The following is a 27,734-nucleotide window of genomic DNA, read 5'->3' as shown; positions in this document are numbered from 1 at the left end:
CTGTCGAATGTAGAACTATTACCACTAGAGAAAAATGTTTGCACACTGATTGCACTGTTTTTGTTGAACAACCTGCAGCTTTCCTTCAGCTCGAAACCCATACCATTCCTTCCATCTGCAAGCCTGTTTGCCTGCAGAAAATAAATAAATAAATATTAGTATAGCCACGAAACAAGAAGCAAGGCCATAAGTATAGATGACAAATTTACTATCCTAGTCATTGTTAATTAACTTTTAGGGCAAATATGTAGTAACATTTTAATCAAACCCTAAAATTCTTCATGATATTCTGTTCTGCTTTATTATCAGCTATAGTTCACGATGTCAAACTAAATTCTGACCTTTTTACTGTCTACCAAACCAGACACTGAACTTCTCCATTGATCTTGCTGGGACAACATTTGTTTCATCATTGAGCTTCTTATAGTGAATGGAGAAACAAAATGATACAGTGTAGATTTAGATGGGAAAGGTTAATTTCCTAAGCTATTTACAGAACAACTCCCTGGGCAACTTTGCTTATTGAATAAATATGCTCTCAAAATTGCTTCTTAATTCAAACTGAAGGAAATCTGCAAGTAATACACCAACATTTTTTCCATCAACTCTGACAGCAGTGAAAACTGTAAAACTGAGAGACTGCAGAAAAGATTCCTTACTAATGTGTAGTTACAGAATATTCCGTTGATAGTCTTCTCATTACTTCTGCAAGGCTGTGGTTGGAGTTCACTCTGCACAGTATTTAATGATACAGCAGTTTGAAGCTACTTCAAACATTGCCACCAAGTATCAGATGCTTTGCAGTCTGAATCGATGACGTTTGTTAGACATATATCTATTTTTCAGGAATTTCGGTGTTCTGCAATGAGTCACATTTTAAGAGGCAGCCAAAAATTGTTGGAGTTCTAAGTATATCATGATTGAACATAGAACATAGAAAATCTACAGCACATTACAGGCCCTTTGGCCCACAATGTTGTGCTGACCATGTAACCTTCTCTAGAAGATGCCTAGAATTTCCCTACCGCATAGCCCGCTATTTTTCTAAGCCCCGTGTATTTTTCTAAGACCCTCTGTATCTGCCTCTACCACCTTCGCTGGCAGCGCATTCCACACACCCACCACCCTCTGTGTGAAAAACTTAACTCTGACATCCCCCTTGTACCTACTTCCAAGCACCTTAAAACTGTGCCCCCTCGTGTTAGCCATTTCAGCCTCTGGCTATCCACACAATCAATGCCATAAAGTATGGAAGTGAGGAATTTAGACCAACACTTAATTAGACAAGGCATAGAAATACAGTTATATGGGTTTAACGTGAGAAAAATGAGATTTGAGTAGGTGGGCATGGATGTGATAGGGCAATGGGCTACTTCTGAGCTCTACAACTCTATAATAATTTACAATAATCTATTGGAGTCCTGCATAATTCATGTAGTTGCCTCAAATGTCCTAGAGAAAAGTGATAACAAATTTACTATGAAGAGTATTTGCAAAGTCTGGATTTTACCATTCACTCCACCTATCTATCTTGCACTGGGTGGAGGGAGTTAAAAATTTTACTTATATCTTTCAAATCTCGTTTAGGCTGAAGGGAGGTACAACATTTATTTTCATGCTTCATTAGTGTGAATGTTTTTAACCAGAGTTATCCATTCATTTAGATATGATCAATATAAACATGATTGTGATAGCCCAGACAAGTTACAAGATGATTAGATACAAAAATAAAGGTTCAGAAAATGAGTCAACATTTTTATTTAAAGTAATTCACATTAAACATACACGCTATACTAAACATAACACTGCATATATTTCTGCATTTTCATGAGGGGAGTTTAGCAAAGTGCTCAGATTAATTCCCCCGTGTCTGACTTGACACTCAGCTGAAAAATCAGATCTAACCGAAAGCTGAGTTTGTTAACTGCATGATATTACATATAATTTGAAAAGCCTCCTTCACATTCAGAAGAAGAGCACTTGTAAGAAGGTGCCTGTGTACCTCAGAACACATGGTATATATTTGGTAAGTTTAATCAGTTTTGCAAAGATTGGGTGTTGATGCTGGAGACTGTTTCAGTGCTGACTGATGGTTTCATTCAAGGACAGAAAAGAAAAAAGTTGATTTCAGACTACTTCTTAAGTAAATATAAATGTGTCTAAAGTTATTTTGACTCCAAAGATCTACATAGCTCCATTTATACTGGGGTCTGCAGCTGTTCCATTCCAAACTGTGCCAAATCATATCCAGTGCCACTTCTAGCTGATCGATGGGCACTGCAATATACAGCACCAGGATGGGCTACACTGCAGGGTGGGCAGGGAATTCAAACAAGTTCATGACTTCGTTCATTTATATAGGGTTTCAAGCATGGCTTACTTCACAGCAGACTTCCCTCCAGCTCATGAAGGCTGTAGGTTTGAAGCTCACTGCAGCACCTTGAGCACAAACACCAAGAATGGTGTTCAGTCTTGTTTTGAGGAAAGGATGGGCTATTGGAACAGTCTTTCAGCAAAAACTTAAAAGGAAGGCTTCATCATCCCTATCAGGTGGAAGTTCTGGAAGGGATGCTGTTCTGAAAAAGAGAAAGAAGCTTATTCCTAGTGTCTGGTCCAATTTTATTCCTCTCAATCTTCATTGGAGATTATTAAGTTGTTGTAGGTTGGACCTTGCGTTAAACAGTAAGGTTTAAAAATATTTCACTGGTTGCTATGTACTTTGAGATGTCCTAAATTCATGAAATATTTGCATAAAAGCAAATCTTAAACTGATTTTACATGAAGCCTGCATTGATTCACTTGTCAGGTGTTAAAAAAAAGTAAGTTCTCGTGCTTGTCAGACTCTTTATAATTAAATAATTATAATTAAATGCACTCGGGGGTCAGCTCTATAGGCAGCAACAGGGCTGACTGCCTGAAAATATGAAAGAGGTGGGGAAGCACCAGAAGTGATTCCATTTTCATAATGTAGGGCTTTACTGAATATCTTATGTAAGTTAATGAACATTAGGCATCAACTTATCAAAGCTCCTTCCTTCAATTTTGTTTTCATTCAAAGGAGCCAGCATTGCCCAGTAGGTGCTGAACACATTGAAACTGGTTTCTGCCACTTTTTAAAAATGTCTGTGAATAACATATTCCCAGATTAATTGGTAAAAGTGAGACACCGAATTTATGAAGTAAAAAAAACAGTACCTGATAAAGAATAGCAATAACTGGCTTAAAGTTGGGTTAATAAAGCCTACTTAAAAAGGAATTACTGATAGAACTTGTGAAAGGAACACTCTTCAAAAAGCATCAACTATGCCAGTGACAACTCCCTCCCTGACACTATAAACAACTTTTATGCATACTTTGAGGCTTGCAACACAACGTCAGCCATGCAGGCCACCCTCTTCCCAGATGAGCAGCCGCTACCTATAATAACAGCAGACATGAGAAGGGTTTTGCAGTTGGTGGCTGTAAGGTGTAAACCTGTAAGGTGGCTGGGCCAGACAACATTCCAGAATGAGTACTCAGGGAGTCTGCACACCAGCTCACTAATGTCTTCACATGCATCTTTGACACTTCACTCATCCAAGCTGCTGTCCCTACATGCTTCAAATCAGCCACCATTATCCTTGTCATGTACCTGGCTCTGACCCACCTCAAAAACAAGGACACTTATGTCAGAATGTTCTATCTGAATATCAGTTCGACATTCAACAGTATTGTTACATAGATCTTGGTGAACAAACTCCTACGCCTTGGTTTAAATGCACCACTGTTGCAACTGGCTGTTGAACTTCCTAACGAACAGACTTCAGAAAATCAGAATGCACAACTGCATCTCCCTCCCCATCATCCTCAGCATGGGTCCCCCTCCAGAGCTGTGTGCTGAGCCCATTGTTGTACACTCTGCTCACGTGTGACTGTACAGTCCAACACCTGACCAATCACATCGTCAAGTTCACCGATGACACAATCACCCACAATGAGATGGCTTACAAAGAATAGGAGGTTCGAGGTCTGGTGCCAGGCAAATAACTTCTTCCTCAAAGTCAACAAGACAAAGGGGATTGTTAATGAGGGAACTCACAGCACTCAATCCTCTTTACATCAACAGCACAGCAGTGGAAACTTTGAGCAGTTTTAAACTCCTAGGAGTGTACATCTCACACAGCCTCTTATGGTGCCAGAACACATCCTACACAGTCAGGAAAGTTGATCAATGGTTTTACTTTCTGAGGAGACTGAAGAGAACTGGATTACACACATCTATAAGCACATCCTTCTACAGATGTGCAGTCGAACATCCTAGCATGCTGCACCACTGCATGCTACAGAAATTGCAATGCACCAGACAGGAAGGCTCTGCAATGCGTAGTCAAAACTGCCCAATGCATCACCAGCACCAGCCTACCTGTCATCAAGGACATATATAGACAAAGGTGCTGGGAAAAGGCCAGTAACATCATCAAGGATCCAGCCACACTGCTCAGGGACTGTTTGCCCCACTCACTTCAGGGAGGAGGCTACCTACTATCCACGTAAGGATCATGAGACCCTAGGTGGAGGTGTTGATCAGCCTTCCTTTCCCCAAGCAGTAAGGCTGATACATATCTCCACCAACTCATCTGCTCCACCTTACCCCCAGTCACCACCACTTCATCATTCCCTGTCAGAGTCATCTTATGTACAGATACTTCTGTGTCTAGCATCACTTTATGGACATACAATCAATCTATGTATATAACCTATCTTAAGTATTTATCTTTATTGTGTTTGTTTATAATTACATCCTTTATCTTATTGTGTTTCTTTTTGTGCTGCATCAGATCTAGAATAACTATAATTTTGTTCTTTCTTACATCTGTTTACTGGAAATGAGATTAAGCTATCTTGAACCTTGTATACACTGACTAATGTTGACATTGGAGAATAAGGATGAGAGAAGATTTTAAGATTTTTTCCAAGGTGAATAAACCATTCAGCATGAGTTCTGGTTGGACTAACCTGGCAGTAGGTCCATATCTCTGCTTTTTTGGACCAGGCCAGCTTTTAATGGCCATCCCTAATTAAACTTGAAATGAGAGCTCATCAGATCATTTCAGAAAGGGAAACTGAGTTCACCACACTTCTGTCAGTGTGGATTGAAAGAGCAAAGTCAACAGATTTCTTTTGCTCTAGGACATCAGTAAATCAATTGGATTTTCACAATCAACATAGCAGATGCTTTTTGATCCAGAGTTCATTTAATTTAAATAAAATGATTGTTTTGTGATATTTATTAGGAGGCTGTGAGGTTGATAAAGAGATAAACAATGGGTGGAGTCTTTAGACAGCTGGGTCCGCAAAGATCCTTGAAAGGAAAATAAATAACAATGTAGGTGCACAACAGTAACCAGATCTTCTTGTAAATGACCACAGAGAGAGATCCAGGTCCCAGGCATCAGCCAAATGGAGAAATGAGAAAGGGTTTTACATGTTTTAGTGTATGCATTGTCTTCTTTATCGATTCATTGAGTATGGTTAAGTGGAAATGAAAACAAAAATTTGGGAAGAGAGCTGAATTCTTGACATTTTAATTCTGTTTTTGTTTTTGTCAGTTTTAGGCTTCTGATGGAATGTTGCTGATTCAGGAAATATGATCCCAGCAATAAATGTGGAAGAAAAAAATCTGTAAGCCTTGTCCTTGGAGGGCTAGTTGAAGTGTTTGTATGAAGTGATGTCGATTTCACCATAGATTGATTCATTTGTGCTGTGATGTTAATTGGGATTGATTTGATAACAATCAAAGGCAGATACATCAAACTGACTTTAAGAATCTAGGCATTGGACTGTTTATTTGGCATGGAGCTATCCTGGTTATCAAGATGACTAATGTGGACTTTACATTTCCATAGTGGCTAATCTGAATTCCTAATGTAACTTTCACAGGAGAACAAAAACCCAGGAAGATTGGCTGAAACTTGCCATTTCCTGCTGAAATTACAGTGAGTTCTTATGTTCCGTCTGCAAACCTAGAGCTGTGGACTTTACTTCCAACCAAATGTCAGAGAAGTGTTAAAACCGGAAGCTTTATGTACTTATCACAGAAGCAGAGCTGTTCAATACTCTGCCATCTCATCTTACTGTATCCTTTCTCCTGCTTTAAGAGAGATGAAAATGAAATCATAGAATATCTACACGTCAACATATTTTTCTGTTTCAGTCATGTGTTTCTAATAGACACTAAATTAGATAACTTGCTTTTAAAATTGATCAGAAATCATTACGGAGACCATGGCAGATAATTTCATACAAAGCTGGGTGAATGTAACTTTCATGGCAAAGGACTGAAACAGCAAGAAGACAACTATAAAAACTGTTAAACACTTGTCCTGGGTCCCATTTGTTCATGAATGGAACACATACTGAACTTAACACCTCCGCTTCTCTTCTGCTCCTCTGGAGCTTGCAAATAGGTAAATGTTTCACTTTAAATTATTAACACAGCTGTTTTAGTGGGTTCGTTTTAAAAATATGCATGCTGTTCTCCTTTGGCAGTTTTGATTTTCTCTATCAGAAGAAAACAGTCCACTCCTAATGAATGCTATTGAATACTTGTGCTTAATCTATAATGTGCTTTCATACAGGGCATGCCAGAATAAATATGCCAGGCACTAATTCATTTTCGACACAAAACTCATCTGTAATTTGGGGACTTCAGTCCATTTAACCCTGAGGCAAAGTTGCACCACAAACTGTTTTCCAGGAATTTGCTGTGAAGAACTTAATCCAAAGGAATAATTCTTCATTTGGACAAGTTTATCGGTGAAGGAAAGGCAGTTTACTCAGCAATCAATGATGGTTAAGAATTTTTTAAATTTCCCACAAGGGATGTACAGATTATGCTTGGATTTGAATGTATTTTTACTTGAGACTGGAAGTGTCTGTTTCTCACTGTGGATTTTTGTTCCACCTACGAGTTTCCTTCTAGTCTGACCCAGCTTCGAATATCTCTAATGAAATCATAGAGAATATATCAACAGCACTAATTTCTAAAGAGATTAATATCTCTTAAGAATAACAAAGTGGTTTTGGCATATATTTTGATGTCGCTATTCTTCAATGCTCAATGCCTTTTCAAAGTATTGATCAACATGAACGAGTCCTGATTCATTTGCTGAAAGCTAACAGTGGCTGCTAAACAGATGTGGGTTTCCTTGCCCTGACACCTTGGGACTACAAAGGGCTTCAAGCCAGTGGTGAGGACTACTAGGGCTACTCTTCCTTGCCTGTACTGTAGTGCCATTGCTTCCTGCTGGAGTGAACCTGGTTGTGCAATGGTGTTTACTTCTATTATCCCATCTGTCCCGTGGTTTGGTTTGAGTGCAGCGAGAGGTGAGTTGAGGTGCAGCATTCAGTGAGAGAAACTGAGCAGAATGTGGAACAGTGACACAGCCTTGCTGAATGTTGAACCTGATGTGGATCATTGCTTGGTTAGCATCATGAAATAGCCAAAGTTGAGAAGAACACTTCACTATCCCTCTCAACCGACAGTCAAATGTTTTGTAAGGCCAAGAAAAGGTCATGGCTGATGCTGCTCTGTGTACTTCTCTCAACAGTGTCATGTAGTGAAGATCACATCTACCCTACCCCGATGGTGATCCAGGGAATAGTTCTTCAGATACTGGCACAAAGCAGTTGAGGAGGAGCCTAGTGATAACTTTCTTTGTGGTAGATGGTAGTGAGACCCCTCAGGTTAACCAAAAAGGCAAGGGTGTACAAGATGAGTTAATAATAATGAGGAAAGGAACATCATAGGCTGGATCTCCCTCTGTGGATTCTATACTAGACTGCTTCCCACAGACTGCCAGAGCACTCTGACTAGGACGAAGCCCATTGCCGAGGGAGTACAGCGATGAGAGGGTGGAACTTTCGCAGATGTAGAGATCAAGGGAGTGTCTGCGGATAGCTGGTGGTTGTGGGAGCAATGTTGTAGCATGGAAGAGAAGGTGCAGAGAGAGAACAGAGTCAGAGGGAGAGGAGGGACAGGTGTGGAGGAGCAAAGAAGGGACCAAACATCAGATCAACATACATCAAGACTGGCTGATGGGAAGGGTTGGAGGAGTCAGAAGGTAAATGGGAAAAGGTCAGAGAGACACCAAGTAGAGATTTAGGGACAGGGAGAGCTAGGGGTGAGAGAGATCCAAGAGGAGACAATGGACAAGCACTTCAGGTGGGTTGAGTTGTTCTCCGATCTTGGCAATTTACTTGCAAGTGTTATGTCACCAGGTGAGGAGACGTTGTCAGTGCACTGTTGATTGTGGTGTGTCCTCTGTATGCTTGGTCTTTATATACATTTCAGTCAGCTGTTTGCATGTCATTTTGGAAACTCAATTGCGAATGGGGAATAAATCTCGTCACTGATTGGCTATGTGGTGAACTTCATGTGATGTCGGTCTGGAATTTTGACTGCATCAGCTCATAAGTATGATTGTGGTCTACATGTTTGTTTACAGAATTATTTGCAGAAAACCACACTTCAGGGAACTCTCTTGCATACCTTGTGTTCACTTGTGCCATGACTTTCACTAATGACCAGTCAATTTGTGCCCCTCTCAATCTCCATGGGCAGATGGCGTCAAGTAGAGGTCTTTTCAAGCTCATCTGCAAAAACAGCTTAAATTCCTCTCTTTAGTGTCTCTTTTTTCCCTTTTCAAGGTGACTGAGGTTCTGTTGAGGTCCCTAATCTGCAACAGCACTCAAACTGGCAAGGAGCTCCTGTTCTTGGAGCTCATCGACTGACTAGCCGTTCTCCAATATTCCCCAGGCACAGTGTGGAAAACAACGGTGTGCGGTCCTATGGATGACCGATTCCAGGCTGGTGCCACCGACTGAAGCATCACGGGAGAAGGAACGTCAGTATTTACTTGAGCAATCACTCTCTCCCTCTCTTTCTCTTGATGACAGGGAGGGTTTGCTGCTGATTCTTGAGCTTAAGAATCTCAGACTAAAAAGCAATGTGGCAGACTGTGACATCACAAGAGCGACTGTTTGTTAGTCTCCTCTTTTGCTGTGAAATGGGTCCCTTGTTAGTGAGAGAGGGAGCCAGTGGCATGCTGCACAGTTTGTTGACTACAGTTCCTGGCCTCTCTTTGGAGGCTTTGCTGTTGCTTGGTGAGTGGTGAGCGCTGACTCTTTCTGCTGCATTGAGTGGAGGAGGGATGAGGACGTTGATGCTTTTTTATGAACTGGGTGGAGGAGGGGGAGGACATTGACATTTTCTGGAAATGGGTGGAGGGGAAGGGAGGACTTTGATGCTTTCTGATGAAATGGGTGGAGGCGCAGGGAGAATTTTGATGCTTTCTGCTGGAATAGGTACAGGGGGAGGGAGGATGTTGATGCTTTACTCCTGCTTGTGCCTGGAAGAGGGGAAAGGGGGCTTTGGGTTCTAATGTTTTTCTGTCATTCGTTCTTTTGTGGTTCTTCTGTTTTCGTGGATGTCTGCAAAGGGCAAGAATTTCAGGTTGTGTACTGTATGCAGTCTCTGATAATAAATGGAACTGTATGAACCATCTGGACTCTTTGAATGAGGAGAGTTGGTCAAGCTGCTTTACAACCAGTTGATGTTCATGGATTGTTGTTGTTGGTTTTCTCTCAGTTTGGCTGACGTAATATTTATTACAGTCCCTGCATCGGATTTTTCTTGTCTAATAAAATCATGGAATGATGTACTGTTGAGGAAGTCTCCCATTCCCCCTCTAAGAGCAGACACTCTAAATGGATGTAGCTGATGTGATGAAAACTCTAACCAGGATCAACCCTTGTAAAGTCACGGGGTATGATAACATACCTGGTCAGATGCTGAGGGACTGTGCTCCCACTTAATTGAAGTTCTAACAGATATCTTCAGTATTTCTCTGCAATAGTCCTCTGTCCCCTCAGACTTCAAGGAGACCACCATCATCCCAATATGACAGTAACCAACCTTAACTACTACTGCCCAGTGGCACTGACCTCAACTGGTAGCGCAATGGCATCAGCCATCAGCTCCGGACTCTGGAGCGAAGGTTCCCGAGTTGGAATCTAAGTCAGGCCACCCCCCCCCAAGCACACTTTCCATCTGTGCTGGGTTCAGCGTTGAGCTAGCCACTCAACCTCGTTAAAAAAAAGGGTCGAGTCAGGAACGTTCATATTGTGACCTGGTTAATCAGAAAGGAGACCAACCCTGACACCACGAGCCAGACAACGAATGGCTGACTGTCTGATGCGGCGCTTAAGAAAAATTACCTCAAAAATAATGAAGTGCCTAGAGAGACTGGATTAAATCCCATCTTCCTGCTGTATTAGACCATTTCCAGTTCGCTTAGGACCAGTTGATGATGACATAACCTCTGCACTCCATTCTTTGTTCCACCTAAAAAATGGTGGCTAATATAGTTTATTGACTTCGGTCTGGCCTTCACTATGATCATACCTCAATTTAAACTATATTGACTATCCTCGTTGGGTCTCAACACCTCTCTTTGTAATTTGATCCAGGACTCATTGACAGAAAGGCCAGAGTCAGTTTGTGTTTGCAGGAACATCTGTAGCTCCATCACGCTGAGCACTGGTGCTCCCCAGGGCTGTTCACACTGCTGACGCATGACTGCACTGCTGGATTCAGTTCAAACCAAATTATCCAATTTGTTGGCACAACCAATGATGAGGTGGCGTATAGAGAGGAGGTCAAGCAGCTGGTAGAATAGTGTGAGCACAACAATTTGAGTCACACTGTGGACAAAACCAAAGAGATGATTGTGGACTTTAGGAAGGTACAGACTGACCACTCCACATTGCACATATATAATTCCTTCATGGAGAGATTTAGGAGCACCAAGTTACTGGGAGTGCACATAATGGATGATCTCATCTGGTTCCTCAACATAACCACTCTGGTCAAAAAAGTACAGCAGCATCCCCACTTCCTGAGGAGATTGAGATGAGTGAGGCTTCCCTCCACCCCCAGTTTTAACCAATTTTTACAGGAGCATTCTCGTGAGTGTCTTGACCAGCTGCCTCACCATCTGGTTTGGGAATTACAGGGCATCAGTATCAGAATCAGAATTAGAATCAGGTGTATTATCACCAGCATGTGTCGTGAATGTGTTAACTTAGCAGCAACATTCAATGCAATACATAATATAGAAGAAGGAAATAGATAAATAAAGAAATAAATCAGTTACAGTATATGTATAATGGAGATTAAAAATCGTGCAAAAAGATAAATAATATATATTGAAAAAGTAAGGTAGTGTTCACGGGTTCAATGACCATTTAGGAATCAGATGGCAGAGGGGAAGAAGCTGTTCCTGAATCGTGGAGTGTGTGCCTTCAGGCTTCTGTACCTCCTACCTAATGGTAAAAGTGAGAAAAGGGCATGGCCTGGGTGCTGGGGGTCCTTAATAATGGATGCTGCCTTTCTGAGACACCACTCCTTGAAGATGTCCTGGGTACTTTGTAGGTTAATACCCAAGATGGAACCAACTAAATTTACACCCCTCTGCGCTTCTTTCGATCCTGAGCAGTAGCCCCCGCCCCTCATACCAGACAGTGATGCAGCCTGTCAGAATACTCACCACGGTATATCTATAGAAATTTTTGAGTATTTCAGTCGACATACCAAATCTCTTCAAACTCTTAATGAAGTATATTCGGTGTCTTGTCTTCTTCAGAGCTGCATCAATATGTTGGGATCATATTAGGTCCTCAAAGATCTTGACACTCAGGAACTTGAAGCTGCTCACTCTCTCCACTTCTGATCCCTCTCTGAGGATTGGTATGTATTCCTTCGTCTTACCCTTCCAGAAGTCCACAATCAGCACTTTTGTCTTGCTGACATTGAGTTCAAGGTCGTTGCTGCGACACCACTCCACTAGTTGGCATATCTTGCTCCTGTATGCCCTCTCATCTCCATCTGAGATTCTACCAACAATGGTTGTATCATCAGCAAATTTATAGATGATATTTGAGCTATGCCTAGCCGCACAGTCATAGATATAGAGAGAGTAAAGCAGTGGGCAAAGCACACACCCCTGAGGTGACCAGTGTTGATCGTCAGCGAGGAAGAGTTATCTGACCGCATATCCCTATAAAGGATTGTGAGGACTGCTGAAAGGATCATCAGGATCTCTCTTCCACCTATTAGAGATATTTATCAGGAATACTGTGTACGCAGAGCCCTTAGCATTGTCAATGATCCCTCCCATCCAACCAATAAACTCTTTGACCTACGACCATTAAGTAGGAGGTACCATGGCATTAGGACAAGAATTATTAGGAGGTGAAACAGTTTCTTCTCTCAGATTGCAAGACAACTGAACTCCATGCCACCACCCAAGTCACATTACGTATGAAGTGCCAATAACATTATACTATTTACTTTTTAATTTGTATAGCATATGCACCTTATTATTATTATTTTTTGTGGTAATATTACTTCATGTGTTATGTGTGTGAATTATATGTACTGTGTCGTGCACATTGGTGCAGGGGAACTTGTCTTGTTTGGTGATATACGTGTGTACGGTTGAATGACAATAAACTGAACTTGAAATGTATTTCCATCAAAAGAGATCTTAGAAATCTGCTGGTGTTCCAACAGAGATCAAATTTGACAGTTTTAAAATACAGGACCTTTGTAAGTCCGAATGGGCAGAGAAATATGCCGTGTATAATTTGGCAGGGTGTTCCATAGAAGCAGGTCCTAAGTACAATATTATGTTAAAGCACTTTGTGTAAATGTTTTCAATGACAGTGGAACTATTTATTTATGGAGTTCCCACCTAAAGTGATGATCATCTGATGTAATTTCCACCTTTCCCTCTACATAATAAAGGTTCTGTATTTCCAAATACTCTGTAATATTTATTTCTATGCTATGACAATATGATATACTGCATGTGAAAAACTTAGTCCCTGTGTGCAACATATTTTTAAAGGCAATCCTCCCCTGTACTTTTATTTTCCTGTTATTGAGAGTTTGAACAGCGAGGAATGTGCCTTTTCCTGGGCTGCTGGTGATCTCAATATGTCAACACAAACATGACCTTGTCCGAGAGAACAGTAACAATCACGGCCACTGTCTCTTCCCGTGACCCGACTGAGATTCCAAACAATGTAGGTTCAATCCCTTGCCTAATGTTTGGGGAAGCTCATTCTTTCTGCAAGCATTTCCCAATTAATTTCTGTTCTTGTTTTACATTTTGTACATTAACAAATATTGAATTGTTTGCTAGAAGATGTCCAGTGAGATTCTTCATTCATCTTTGACCTCTTATCTGATAAACTGAAAGCTATCTCCCAGATCAAGATATGCCTGTTGCTGCTTGAACTAAACTGGAAAAATGTGAACTGGTTCAACTTTAATTACTCTTAAAGACCTGAATGTGCTTCAGAATGTTTGTTCTTTATGCCAAGAACAAAATGGATAAGATTCAATTTTTGCTTCCTAATCATGGAACTTAAAGTGTGACAATGTGTGGCTAGTTTCTGCAAGTGAACAGCAAAAAAAGAAGAACCCAATGTCTGAGAGGATATCTTAGAACCTACGCACTGTAATGAATTGAAGAAGTCATTGAAGAACTAAAAATATTGGATATTTGAAATAAAGATAGTTCTGAAAACACCGTCAGTGTTATCTCCTTTGCTCCCATTCCCCTCATTCTGCAACTCAACACCAATTTATTATTCCAACTTCCTAGTTCTGAAGAAATGTCTTAGACATGAAAGATTAACTTTTTTTCCCTTCCACAGATGCTGCCTAACCACCTAAGGGTTTCCAGTACTTTTTGAAAAAAAATTATCCTACTATGCAGAGGGAGAGAGAGAGAGAGAGAAAGGGCCAAAGATGATATATAGTTTGTTGTGCTTGTGACGACTACTGCAAAATTATTTAACGTCACACCATTGTGATATACTTGCTCAGATTTAGCATGATAGTACAAGGCTTGGTTGCACTTTTCCATGCTTTATAGTCTCCAGATGTTTGGCCAATGATTTGTGTAATCCCTTTCTCCTAAGGGAATTCCGTTCATGATTTTTTATGCATTTTTGTTTCCTCATGGTAGTTTGAACTGATTGGTGTGTGTTCCCAGACAGAGGCAGTGAGGGTTGGTTCAACATCATTGAAAAAGACTTCAGCTATCACCAATACTTGGGAGAATCAGCTTCCTGAATGACCAAGTAAGCTAAATCATTTAAAGATAACATTTTTGAGAGTTTGGATCTCACATTTCAAATTAATAATAAGACCATTAGACAAAGGAGAAGAATTAGGCCATTGGGCCCATTGAGGCTGCTCTGCCGTTTGAAATGGCTGATTTATTTTTCCGCTAAACCCCATTTTCCTCCTTTATCTCCATAACCTTTGATATCCTTACAAATCAAGAATCTGTTAACTTCTGCTTTAAATGTACCCAATGGCTTGGCTTGAGGCGCTGCCCTCTGGTCTAAGGCTCTCCCAACACTTCGTGTCCTTGAAAGGCTTAGACCTTTCAATACTTGGTAGGTTTCAATAGAATAATTCAATGTTATCCAACAGGGTTACTAAGAAATCTACAGTATGTGATGCTGCACAATGAAGCAACACAAGTTTAATGGATCGGATAGTTTGAAGTGTGTATATTTTAATGCTAGGAATATTATGGGTAAAGGTAATGAATGTGGAACAATGATGTTGGAGCCAATACTGAAGCTTGGTTGAGTCAGGGGCAGGAATGGTGATTAATGTAGCCAGGTTTACTAAGTTTTAGAAAAGATAGAGGAGGAAGTAAAAGAGGTAGTGGAGTTGCATTACTTATCAGGGACAATATCACAGTGGCACTGAGAGGAAACATAATGAAGCAGTCAGACTCTGCTCTGTGTCCACTTGGGTGGAATTTAGGAATAGGAAGGGTGCAATCACACAGACCCCCAATAGCCACCGGAACATTGAGAAACAAATATGTAATCTGATTAAGGAAATGTGTAAAAATAATAAGGTTGTTGGCATGGGAGATTTCAGCATCCTGGTGTAAGAGGTTTAGATGGGGCTGAATTTGTTAAGAGTATTCAAAAAGGTTTTTTAAATCAATATGTAGATAGTCCAATGAGAGGAGGGGCCGTACCGGATCTGGTGTTGGGTAATGAGCCTGGCCAGGTGTCTGACCTTTCAGTAGGTGAACAGTGGCCACAACTCCTTATCTTTTTAAGATAAGGCTAGGTACAGTCCTTGTGGGAGAATTTAAATGGGAGCAGGCCAAATTACAAGGCAGGAACTAAGAAGAGTTAATTGGGAACACCTTTTATCTGGCAAATCCACATTAGATGTGAAGGATGTTTAAAGATCAATTGCACAGTGTACAGGAAAGGTGTGTTCCTGTTCAAAGGAAGGAAGCCAATGGAATAATAAGAAAATCTTGGATGTCCAGAGAGGTAATGAATTTATGAATCTAGTCAAGAAGGAAAAGGAAAAGGAAAAGCATGTAAATCTTTGGAAGTCAGGATCAAACAATGGACATGAGGAATATAAAGAAGCAAGAAAAGAACTAACGAAGGGAATTAGGAAAACCAGCAGGGGCCATGAAAAGTTTTTGGTAAGTAGAATTAAGGTGAATACAAGGCATTCTATATATCCATTAAGAATAAAAGGAAATCTAGGGGGAAGGGATGCAGAGAATGTGAATAAGGTACCTAATGAGTACTTTGCTTCACTATTTACCAAGGAAAAGGATATGGAGGACCAGGATATCAGTGCTGAGTGTGTAAATATGTGAAGGCATTTAGAAGTCAAGGAGGAGGAAGTATTGGGCTTCCTAATGAGTATTAAAGTGGATAAGTTCCCAGGGCGTCATGGGATTTACCACAGATTATTGAAGGAGGCAAGAGACAAGCTTTCTGGGGCCTTGACCAGTATATTTGTGTCCTCTCTAGCCACAGATAAGGTCCCAGAGGATTGGCAAAAGGCTAATGTAAGAACGGAACAAGGGAAAACCCTGGGAACTATAGACTAGTGAGTCTCATGTTAGTTGTAGGGAAATTGCTGGAGAATATTCTTAGGGATAGGATATATGAACATTTGGAAACCCATGGCCTACTGAGGGAGATCCAGCATGGCTTTGTGCGAGGCAAGTTGTGCCTTACCAACTTGAGCTTTTTGATGAGGTGACTAGAGAGACTGATGAGGGTAGGACAATGGATGTTGTCTATATGGATTTTAGTAAGACATGTGACAAAGTCCCTCATGGGAAGCTAATCCAGAAGATTAAGATGCATGGGATTCGTGATGAATTGACTGTTTGGATTCAGAACCTGCTTGCGCATAGAAGACAGGTTAGTGGTTTCTTTGAGCTGAAAGTCTGTAAATAGTGGTTCTGCAAAGATCTGTACTGGGACCACTGCTATTCGTAATGTATATAAATTACATGGATGAAAATGTAGATAGGTGGCTTAGTAAATTTGCAGATGATACCAAGATTGGTGGAGTTGTGGATTGTGTGGAAGACTGTCAAAGAATAGGGCACAATATAGACCAGTTGCAGATATGGGCTGAGAAATGGCAAAAAGAGTTTAACCCAGGTAAATGTGAAGTTCTGCACCTTGGTAGGACAAATGCAAGGAGACAGTACAAGGCAAGGTCCTTAACAGTGTTGCTGAGCAGAGGGATCTTGGGATCCAAGTTCATAGCTGCTTGAAAGTGGCCACACAGGTCAAGAAGGTGCTCAAGATGGATTATGGAATGCTTGCTTTTATTAGTTGAGGCTTTGAGTTAAAAAATCAGGAGGTTATGTTGTAACTTTATAAAACTCTGGTTAGACTCCATACACAGCATGCAGTTTTGGTCGGTTGACTATTGGGGAAAGACGTTGAAGTTTTGGAGAGGGTACAGGAAAGGTTTACTAGGATGCTGCCTGGATGGTGCTATCACAAGAAGCTAGATAAACTTGGATTGTTTCCCCTGGAGCATTGGAGGCTGAGGGGGGATATGATAGAGGTTTACAAGATTAAGAGAGGCATAGATAGAGTGGACAGAGAGTATCTTTCTCCCAGGGTTGAAATGTCTAATATCAGAGGCGGTATTAAGTTGAGAGGAGGTAGTTCAAGGGAGATCTGAGGGATAAGTGTTTTACTCAGAGTTGTAGATGCCTGGAATGCACTTGTTCATATGGTGGTAGAGGCAAATACATTAGAGGTTTTTAAAAAATATTTGTACCGTCACAGGGATGTCAGGAAGACGGAGGGATATGGACATACTGTAGGTAGGACGGATTAGTGTTTAGGTGTTTTTGATTTGCTTTTTAGCTGGTACAACACAATAATGTGGGCCAAATGGCGAAACAGCTCCAGTGAGCTGGTTCCAGTACTGTCTGAATGCAGTACGCACAGTGTTCTTGGGTGGGTTTCCCCAATGCTCGATTTCCTTGTAGCTATAAAACAACATGATAGTCTAGTTAGCTACTGTAGCTTACTGTTAATTTATCTGAATGGCAGGAGAATCAGTGGAGAGTTGAGAAACACATGAGAAAGAATAGATTACAGGGAAGTAATTGTGGAGCGTGGGGTTTTGGGATTGATGTGAGTTTGCATTGACTTTAAGCCTAATATGTCCTTCTATGTTGAAATGGAATATGAAAACACATGCCATGGCTATTTAACCTGACTGAAAACCATTCTGGCAGAACGAGCCTTTTGGAAGACCATGAGATATATGGTAAGAGCAGAATTAAGCCATTTGGTCCATTGAGTCTGCTCCACCATTCCAGCGTGGCCGATCCAGTTTTCCTCTCAGCCCCAATCTCCTGCCCTTCTTCCTGTATTCCCTCATGCCCTGACCGATCAAAAATCTATCAACCTCTGCCTTAAATATATATAGTCTTGGCTTCCACAGCTGCCTGTGGAAAAGAATTCCACAGATTCACCACTCTCTGGCTAAAGAAATTCCTTCTCATCTCTGTTCTAAAAGGATGCCCCTCTATTTTGAGGTTGTGTCCTCTGGTCTTAGACTTCCCTATCTTAGAAAACATCTTTTCCACATCCACTCTAACAAGGCCTTTCACCATTCAATGAAGTCACCCCTCAATGTGAGGAGCCTTTCAATCCTGGAATCATTTTGGTGATCCTCCTTTGAACCCACTCCAGTTTCAGCACATCTTATCTAAGATAAGGGCCCCAAAACTGCTCACAATACTCCAATTAAGGCATCACCAATGCTTTATAAAGTCTCAACATTACATCTTTGCTTTTATATTCTAGTCCTCTTGAAATGAATGCTAACACTGCATTTGCCTTTCTCACTACAGACTCAACCCGTAAATTAACCATTATGGAATCCTGCACGAGGGCTCCCAAGTCCCTTCACGTCTCAGTTTTTTAATATTTTCTCCTTATTTAGGAAATAGTCAACACTTTCATTTCTTTAACCAAAGTGCATGATCATACATTTCCGGACAGTGTATTCCATCTGCCATTTCTTTGCCTATTCGCCTAATCTGTCTAATTCCCTCTGTGGCCTCTCTACTTCTTCAAAACTACCTGCCCCTCCATATCATCTGCAAAACTTTGCAATAGAGCCATCAATTCCATTATCCAAATCATTAACGTATAATGTAAAACAACTGGCCCAAACACAGACCCTTGTGGAATACCACTTGTTACCAGCAGCCAGAACCTGAAGGCTCCCTTTATTCCCACTCTTTGCCTCCTGCCAATCAGCTACTGCTTTATCCATGTTTGAATCTTTCTTGTAATACCATGGTCTTGTATCTTGTTAACCAACCTTATGTGTGGTACCCTGTCAAAAGCATTCTGAAAATCTAAGTACACAACATCAACTGATTCTCCTTTATCTCTTCAAAAAATTTCTTCTATTATTTCTTCAAAGAATTACAACAGATTTGTCAGGCAAGATTTTCCCTTTGCTTACTATGGCCTATTTTATCATGTGCCTACAAATACGCTGAGACTTCGTCTTAATAATCGACTCCAACATCTTCCCAACCACCGAGGTCAGACTAACTGGCCTATAATTTCTGTTCTTCTGCCTCTTTCTCTTCTTGAAGAGTGGAGTGACATTCACAATTTTCCAGCCTTCCGGAACCATTCCAGAATCTAGTGATTCTTGAAAGATAATTACTAATGCTTCCCTGATCTCTTCAGCCACCTCTTTCAGAAACCTGGCTTGCACACCATTGGTCCTGGTGACTTATCTACCTTCAGACTTTTCGGTTTCCCAAGAACCTTCTCCCTAGTTATGGCAAATTCCCATTTGTCATTACTCCTGGCATCTGGAACTTCCACCATACACCATGAAGACTGATGCAAAATACGTAATATGTTCCTCCACCATTTATTATCCACCATTACTATCCCTCCAACATTATTTTCCAGTGGTCCGATATCTTTAATATTATTGACTGGTTTACTTTCATATTCCATCTTAACCTTCTTAATGAATTTTTTAGTTGCCTTCTGTTGGTTTTTAAAGCTTCCCAATCCTCTAACATCCCGCTAATTCTTGCTCTATTATACAGCTTCTCTTTGGCTTTTAACATCCAAACATAACCAGTGTTGTTCAAACCAGTCTGTGAAGTCCTAAGCAGCAAGAGCTCTGAGAGAATCTGACGCAGCTCTCCAAAATCCCCCACAGAGGAGGCAGCCCTGCATGTATGCAGCATCTCAGAATGGAGAGGCCAGAGGATCCTTGAGAGTGGCCCCTCCCTCCGAGGTTGCTCTATCATTGGATTATATACATTGGCGGCATGTTGAAACTTCAAGGTTCATACAAGGGTAGGGGGGTGTGTGTGTGTGGCAAAATCATGTTGTCACAAAGCAGACACACTGACTCTGTGATTTCTATAGGTCTCAGCTGCAAGATTCATCTTTCAAGACACTCTACAAAGAAGGACTGGATTTGTCCAGAGCACCACCCTCTCTGCAAAACTGGACACCGAGGATGAATCATACCTCATGCTTCTTTTCCTCCTGATGCAATGGGCAATTTGATGTCTTAGCACACTCTGCATTCACCCCTTTTGATCTGCTGAGCCTATTAAACTACATGTGACACTGTGTGGGGGAGGGAGGACATCACACTCCTCACATGGATTGTGTAGCTGTTCCAAGCTATGAGCTTGGTGTCAGTTGCAGGCTTAATCCACCTGTTACTGGGGAAGGTACTTTCCCCACTGTCAGGAACAGGAGCAGGATTGGACCCAAATGCAGGACACAGACACTGAAGTACTAGGGGTAGGACAGGATGGGGATGCCATGGCATGCAAGGGGTAAGGCAGGTGGGGGCTGGATCCCAGGGTTCAGACAAGGCAGGAGTATTCCTCATGGCAGGCCACATGGATCCTGGGCAGGGCCACCTCCCAGGCAGAAACAGACATCTGGGCAGGTGCAGGGCACAACCCTTAGGGAGCAATAGGTGGAAAGGGCAGAACCCCCACCAGGCAGCAGCAGTCCAGCCAGACCTGCCCAACAGAGGCAAGGGATCAGAAGGGAGCTGGGTCCAGGGTGAGCAGCAGGACTACCATGATACACCAGGTACATTGGTAAAGGCAACCAACAGCACAGGCAAGGCAAATAAAGTAGGACCAGCACACAGGAGAGAAACAGGGGACCAAGACCAACCAGATAAAGCATATTCAGAGCAGGACAACCCCACCACTAGGCTCAGTCCCCGAGCCCCTTATAAACACCTGCCCCCTAATAGGCAACAGGTGTACCTCCTTAAGCCAAGATGATCCAATGGCTCCTGGTGACAGGAGGGCTGGCTGCAAGGCCCGGAGTCCGGCATATGTGGACCGGAGCAAGACCCGGAAGGCGTGCTCCAGACCGGACCCCAACACCCACATGCCACAGCAGCCACTTACCGTACATTAAGTGAGGAATGGTAAATGTAGAAGTATCCATCACAATTCCACAGTTAGGTCTACCTCTGCTCGCAGTGCAGAAAAGCACAGAAGGCATCAAATCTCATAATATCAATGTTCCTTTCAGACCAGCTAGCAAATGTTCTTACTGACATCTTCAACATCTCCCTGAGCAGTGCCACTGTTCCAACGTGCTTCAAGGCCACCACCATCATCCCCATGTTAAAGAAGTCTTCAGTGTCCTGCCTAATTGACTACCGTCCCATTGCACTCACATCCATCATCGTGAAGTGTTTTGAGAGGCTCATCATGAGGCATTTCAAGACCATGCTGCCCCCCTCACTGGACCCCCTGCAGTTCACGTACCGTCCCAACCACTCAAAAGACGACGCCATTGCCATCAATGGCGCCTCCGCCTGGCCCTAACCCACCTGGACAAAAAAGACACGTACGTTCGAATGCTGTTCATAGTCTTCAGTTCCGCATTCAACACAATCATTCCTCAGAAACTGATTGGAAAGCTGAGCCTACTGGGCCTGAACACCTCCCTCTGCTACTGGATCTAGATTTCCTGACTGGGAGACCTCAGTCAGTCCGGATCGGGAGCAGCATCTCCAACACCATCACACTGAGCACAGGGGCTCCGCAGGGCTGTGCCCAGTCCACTGCTGTTCACTCTGCTGACCCACGACTGTGCTGCAACACACAGCTCGAACCATATCATCAAGTTCGCCGATGACACGACCATGGTGGGTCTCATCAGCAAGAACAACGAGTCAGCTTACAGAGAGGAGGTGCAGTGGCTAATGGACTGGTGCAGAGCCAACAACCTGTCTCTTAATGTGAACAAAACAAAAGAGATGGTTGTTGACTTCAGGAGGGCATGGAGCGACCACTCCCCGCTGAACATCAACGGCTCATCAGTAGAGATCATTAAGAGCACCAAATTTCTTGGTGTTCACCTGGTGGAGAATCTCACCTGGTCCCTCAACACCAGCTCCATAGCAAAGAAAGCCCAGCAGCATCTCTACTTTCTGCGAAGGCTGAGGAAAGTCCATCTCCCACCCCCCATCCTCATCACATTCTACAGGGGTTGTACTGAGAGCATCCTGAGCAGCTGCATTACTGCCTGGTTTGGAAATTGCACCATCTCAGATCGCAAGACCCTGCAGTGGATAGTGAGGTCAGCTGAGAAGATGATCAGGGTCTCTCTTCCCGCCATTACAGACATTTACACTACACGCTGCATCTGCAAAGCAAACAGCATTATGAAGGACCCCACACACCCCTCATACAATCTCTTCTCCCTCCTGCAGTCTGGCAAAAGGCACTGAAGCATTCGGGCTCTCACGACCAGACTATGTAACGGTTTCTTCCCCCCAAGCTACCCAAGCTATCAGACTCCTCAATACCCAGAGCCTGGACTGACACCTTGCCCTATTGTCCTGTTTATTATCTATTGCACTGCCTGCACTGTTTTGTGCACTTTATACAGACTTGGGTAGGTCTGTTTTTTTTTTACGTAGTTCAGTCTAGACCATGGTCCTGAAAAAATGTTGTCTCATTTTTACTGTGTACTGTACCAGCAGTTATGGTTGAAATGACAATAAAAAATTGAGTTGACTTGACAATGATGTATGCCTAATGACATAGACTATGGCTTCCCTTACAGGTGGAAAACAATTATCCTAATAGAGTGGCTTAATTAATCTTACACTAGCAAATGCATAACAAAAAAATGTATCAGAACTCCTGCCCATTGGCAAGACCCCCAGTCAGCTTGCAGAGCTATAGGAAATTAAAATAGCTCAGTCCTCCCCCAGTGGGTTCCAGCACTATTGGACTGGAATCTGTCTGATGGCAGAACAAGCAAAAGTAGTGAGACCCACTTCAAACTTTAGGCTGGAATCATGATATGACTAACTAATTTAATGCAATTCATTTCAAACTCTGCCATGCAAATCTGCCTTACTTTCAGAGATATCCTGTATCTGAGTCAAAAAGTCAAGTCATGACAGCATTTCTGAAATCTCTTCTGAGATGAAAACGGCAAACTATTCCACTTTTGGACAATATATTCAGATGTACCCCTGAGGGTTGACTAGTGAAGACAGCAATATGCTGGGTCGGAACATAACTAATTTCAGCTTAAGTCTCCTTGGTAGTAAAATGTCAACCAAGTACTAATGTATATTAACACTGAAAGCTTTAGTTCAAAGTCAACAAGGCAAGGGATTAGAGTAAGCCAGAACTAAAATCAAAGCCTGATAGGTTTGCCAGTAACTAAAATGGATTCAAAGCTCAAATTTTATATCACTGAAAATGGTACAGACCATGGAATTGAATTCTTGGAGTATGGCTAAAGTATGAGAACTCTTTGACAGTTCACATTTAAAAAACACATCTGATCTAAAGCCAAGTGGGTGGCAACAAGGATGTATTCTTAATTCAGTTTGCTGTTCAATCTTCTGAAATTGTAGCAGGGAGCACATAAATCTCTCTGGTAATGAGCAGAAAGCTGTGATGTTGAAATATATTAGCATATATCAATATTTATAATACCTCAAACCGGGAAATTTAAATTAGATCATTGACAGATTAACCAAACTGCTACGCTGAGAGAGCGCTGCATTTTTCCTCTCATTTGTTACTTCCTATGTTGGAATTTCAAACACCATCACCAAGCATTTCCTAAAATAGCTGCAAGGTGGTTCAGTCAAATGGGAAGTGCACTTCAGAAAGTCTAAAGGGCCAGAGGTTCATCGACATTGGGAAAAGCACTGTAAGCTGTTGGGCACAGTGGGATAAGACATGATCTGTCATGACACCACTGCTTCAGAATTTCATTGCACACAAAACACAAGGCATCAGGCGGAACAGATGAGGCCTTATATACTGAACCTGGTCAACTTGCTCAGCCACTGAAGGAACAGGGGAGGGAGAAAGGAACATCAAGGAGCAGCTTGTCATATTATGGGGTGGAGCAAATGGCTGTTGGGGTTGTATCAGACTGGCCACTGGGGTCATCAACAGCTATGAGCAGATTGCATCAAATTAATCATTGTATATAAAGAGTAACATTTTAGCTTAAAGCTGTCCTACCAGAGGTCAGTTCCTACTGTGGAATTCCATTGGCTGAGTTCTTATCTGGGAACTTGTTTTAAGATACACCAGGCCTCATGTGTCCAGTAAACCTAGTTTTGCATTAAGGATTACATCTACACTGGAGAGTGAAAATCACTTGATGTATCCAGATGTGTGTGGAATGTTGTCGGATGCCACTGACTGGGGCTGGTTCTTTGGTGTGTGGGTATTGCCTGCATCAGGTACTGGCAGGAAAATCACACAGTCAGTCCCTGATTTTCTACTATAACTATTTTCTTGTTAAAAGTAATCTGCCATGTAGTCTTCAAAATATTGCTGCATGTGACAGAGTTCTTCACACTCTCTCTGTTAAAATTTGATATGCTTTTAAAAGAGGAAGCTCAGTGTAGCCTGACAATCCACACAACTTATTAAGTGGGTGAACTGAAGCAAAGGTCATACTGCAAGGAAACAGATTCTTTGGACCAACTGGTTCACAACAACGAAGGCTGACATCTAACATAGTCCCATTTGCCTGCATTTGGCCCACATCCCTTTCAATCCTTCCTGTCCAAGTACCCTCTTAAAGATTGTTAATTAACCTCTCTGAATCAGTTCCCTGGCAGCTCATTCCATATTCTGGGTGAAAAAGTTGGCTCTCAGGTCTCTTGCCCCCTTTCTCCCTCACCTAAAAGCTAAGCCCTCAAGTTCCTGATCCCTATCCAGGAAAAGACTGTGCACCTGCTTTGTATCTATGCCCCTCTTGATTTCATACATCCCTGCAAAGATAACTTCTCATTTCCCTATGCTCCAATGAAGAAGTTCCAGTCTACTCAGCTTCTCTCTATAACTCAGACCCTTATCAACCAGCAACACCCTCATAAATTGCCTCTGCCCTTATTCCAGCTAAAAAGCATCTTTCCTATTGCAAGGTGACCAAAACTGTATATAATATTCCAAATACGGCTTTTCACATTGAAACTTGATTTATAAGCAAAACTATCTTTGAAGCTCTTGGCTCTTCTTCAACCTACAACAGTGACAGAAGCAATATAGTTAACAAGGACATCAGCAGATCACAGTAAAAATGATGTAGATGCAAATCACAAACCCCCGTGCATGTCTAATGAAGGGAAGTATTTGGCGAGTGAGGTGTTTTCTCTTTTCCAATTTGGATGTTCTTCACTGGCTCATTAACAGGGGGTTTTTCACCCTAGCATTAGTTAATCTGGAAGGGAAACGAGCCACCATTCACACAAGGCCAAATCAGCTTGCAAAATGCAAATGGTGAATGGAACATTTATATATTACATAGGGAGAAAATGGTTTACTTTTCTGGCAGTTACAAATGAGCATATATTTGCAATGTTTATATAAATTGGATCCATTAATCTATCATGATATTTTCCTTGTTTTAATATATTTGCTTTAGAAGCCATGTGGAACTTTGTGAAACAAAACTTATGACTGAAGAATGCATAATTGCTTCTGAACAAGCTCACTGACATGATGGTTAGGGTTATTTTGGGGAGAGGTTAAAATAGGCATTAATAGAAACAGTGAAAATGGTTGCAAGTCTGTTTTAACACACGCTTTGAACTTAATTGCAGATTAATATAACTTCAACACCATTTTTTCGATGAGTCATATCATCCTGGACCAAGCCCACTGCTCAGGCTCCTTCCTCCAGTTCCTGCCCACCAGTTTGCTTTTCCTGAAGGCAGAGAGGCCAGTGACTTGATTCTTCAAACACAGCAGATGAGGTAGAGTGGGGACCAAGTGGTGAAGGGTCTCAGATACCGTAAAACTGTGACACCGCCCCTCCCCGAGCAATAGATCTCCCATCCCTTCTGTCCAAGTAGCCTGATAATTCCAAACGGGAACCAAGAAAGAAGAATGACTAGTTTCCCTCATCAATTAAAGAACCTAATTAAAACATGTTTAAAGACTAACAATTGGTTAAAAAATTAATAAAAATATGATATCACAAGGACTTGCCTTTTTCCACAAGCCCAGTTCTAACAATGGAGTTGCTATTTATACACTGGCCCTTCCCTGGTATAAACTGAGGGCTAGCTCTCTGCTGCACTCTGACCTCTGTCCAGCGCATCAGCGCACTCAGAGCTGAGTCCACTGGTAGAACAGACAGTCCGGTGCGCTGTCTATGATTTTAATCTCCAGCTCATCTCATATATACTCAGGCACCCAAGACCTGCTGAAGTACAAGTGACTGACAGATGAAAATTCCTTCTGGCTATCTTTTAGCATGATTCCAGCCATGTGCACATGGCCAGTGAGCACTGCTATCAAGGCCAGCGTTTGCTCTTTGATCCTCACAATGCTGAGTGTCACATTCTATGCGGTCAGGGTGTTTTCAGGGGCAGTGATTGCAAAAACAAGTGAAATATTTTCATTTCAGAGAATATCGTGACTTGGAAGTTAATTGCAAGTGGAGGTGTTTGTATGTCTTTCTCGTTGGCAGTGCAAGTGTAATAAGTGTAGATGATACATGCACCAGTCATAATGTTTCTGTGGTGGACAGAGTGAATTTTCAAGGTGTGGAGGGGCTGCCAAGGAAGCAGGATTTTTCACCCTACTTTGTATTGAGTTCCTGTTGGAGCTACTCTCAATGAGGCAAGTGCAGAGTGTTTCACAATGTGATGGAAGAGCTTGGGGTGTCTCTGGCCACAGTATTAAAATGGCAAAAAAGTTAACTTTTAAGCCAAGGAAGATCGTTTAAATGATGTGGTTAGGCAGAGTAACGCTGACCAGTTTCAAGTAGTGGTAATTAATTTTTCTTGAGCTAGATTCTGAAATAGAAACAGAACACACTTGAAAGAGTTTAAAGAGAAACCATTAAATGGTTTTAAGCTGAATTGACAAAAAGTCCAGATCTGAAACAAAGCTAAATCTGTTTCTCTCTGTAGAGATACTGTTGCGGCAATTTCCATTTTCTGTTTTTATTTCTTGTGTCCAAGAAAATGCTTATTGCTTGGAAGTTCCGTGTCACAAATATTACTTGTCACTTACCAACAAAACCTGGACGTTGCTGAATCTTCCTGCATGTAGGCATGGACTGCATCATTTTTTGAGGGGATGCAAATGGAGTTGACCCCTACAAGTAATTAATGGATATCCCCACCTCTCACCTTATGGTAGGAGGGATGACAAGGAAGGAACGGCTGAAAATGCCTCTCCATCTAGCACATAGTTCTCTACATTACCCTCTTAACCATCATGAGGTGCTGCCTCAAGAAGGTGACATTAATCTTTAAATACCCTCACCATGTGGGACATGTTATACTATCATTCAGGAGGCAGTACGGAGTCTGAAGACCCACACTCAATGTTTTAACAACAGCTTCTTTAGTATTGTTATTGGTTTATTATTTTCACATGGACTGAGATACAGTGTAAAATTTATCTTGCGTATTGTTTATACAGATAAAGTCATTCCACAGTGCATTGAGCTAGAATAAGGTAAAACAATGACAATGCAGAATAAAGTGTAAAAACTACCCAAAGAGTGCAAAGCAGGCAAATGATAAAGTGCAAGAGTATAATGAGGTAGATTGTGAGGCTAAGAATCCATCTTATTGAATAAGAATCCCATTCAAGAGTCTGATGTAGGGTGCAATAGAAGCTGTCCTTCAGCTTTTGTATCTTTTGCCTGATGGGAGGGGGAGAAGAGGGAATGTCCAGTGTAGGTGGTCTCTTTGATTATGCTAACTGCTTTACTAAGGCAGCAAGAAGTAGACAGAGTCTGTATAGAGGAGGTTGGTTCCTGTC

This window comes from Hypanus sabinus, chromosome 2, assembly GCF_030144855.1.
Source record: "Hypanus sabinus isolate sHypSab1 chromosome 2, sHypSab1.hap1, whole genome shotgun sequence".
NCBI classification, from domain to species: domain Eukaryota; kingdom Metazoa; phylum Chordata; class Chondrichthyes; order Myliobatiformes; family Dasyatidae; genus Hypanus; species Hypanus sabinus.
The sequence above is the reverse complement of the archived record's forward strand: the minus strand, read 5'-3'. Positions refer to the sequence as shown.